Here is a 1,545-nt window from a genome sequence, read left to right as displayed (position 1 = left end):
TAGCTCAGTTGGTAAAGAATCTACCTGCAATGCAGGAGACCAGGTTTCGATCCCTGGATCAGGAAGATCCCCGCCAGGAGGAAATGGCCACCCACTTCAGTATTCCTGCCTGGGAAATTCCTTGGACAGAGGAGCCTGGTAGGCTACAGTCCATGGGGTTGCAAGAGTTGTAAACAACTTAGCAACTAAACCACCACCACGTGGTTTTACAATTATACAAATGATAAATGCCACAATGAATATAATCAAAACAGAAAAATAATAAAAAGTGTTCATAAGGATGTGGTGAAACTGTAACGTCATGCATTGTTGCTGGAACTATAAGAAGCCACTTTGGATAATGGGCCTCCCTGGTGGCTCAGCGGTAAAGAATCCACCTGCAATGCAGAAGACGCAGGAGATGTGGATTCAGTCCTTGGGTCAGGAAGATCCCCTGGAGAAGGGCACAGCAACCCACTCCAGTATTCTTGCCTGCAGAATCCCCTGGACAGAGGAGCCTGGTGGGCTACAGTCCATAGGGTTGCAAAGAGTCGGACACGACTGAAGCAACTGAGCACACATGCACACACTTTAGATAACAGGTTCTTACAAAGTGGTTCTTAAAAATACAGCATACACCTAACATATGAATCATCCATTCCATTCCTGCTATTCACTCAAGAGAAAAAAAAACAGAAAAACATTTGTCCACAAAAATACTTGTACCTAGGCAGTTCCTCTTTCAGTATCCTATCATTTTGCCTTTTCATACTGTTCATGGGGTTCTAAAGGCAAGAATACTGAAGTGGTTTGCCATTCCTTTCTCCAGTGGACCACATTCTGTCAGACCTCTCCACCATGACCCGCCCATCTTGGGTGGCCCCATAGAGCATGGCTTAGTTTCATTGAGTTAGACAAGGCTGTGGTCCCTGTGATTAGATTGACTAGTTTTCTGTGATTATGGTTTCAGTGTGTCTGCCCTCTGATGCCCTCTCACAACACTTGCTGTCTTACTTGGGTTTCTCTTACCTTGGACGTAGGGTATTTCTTCAAGGCTGCTCCAGCAAAGCGCAGCCGCCACTCCTTACCTTGGATGAGGGGTATCTCCTCACTGCCACCCCTCCTGATCTTGAATGTGGAGTGGCTCCTCTTGGCCCTCCTGTGCCCGTGCAGCCACATGGACATCACCAGATGGTCAACACCGAAATCAGACTGATTATATTCTTTGCAGCCAAAGATGGAGAAGCTCTATACAGTCAGCAAAAACAAGACCGGGACCTGACTGTGGCTCAGATCATGAACTCCTTATTGCCAAATTCAGACTGAAATTGAAGAAAGCAGGGAAAACCACTCGACCAGTCAGGTATGACCTAAATCAAATCCCTTATGATTATACAGTGGAAGTGAGAAATAGATTTAAGGCACTAGATCTAATAGACAGAATGCCTGATGAACTATGGACGTAGGTTCGTGACATTGTACAGGAGACAGGGATCAAGACCATCCCCATGGAAAAGAAATGCAAAAAAGCAAAATGGCTGCCTGGGGAGGGCTTACAAATAGCTG

This window comes from Bison bison, unplaced genomic scaffold (assembly GCF_000754665.1).
Source record: "Bison bison bison isolate TAMUID 2011002044 unplaced genomic scaffold, Bison_UMD1.0 scf7180017864291, whole genome shotgun sequence".
NCBI classification, from domain to species: domain Eukaryota; kingdom Metazoa; phylum Chordata; class Mammalia; order Artiodactyla; family Bovidae; genus Bison; species Bison bison.
This window is presented reverse-complemented; position numbering follows the sequence as displayed.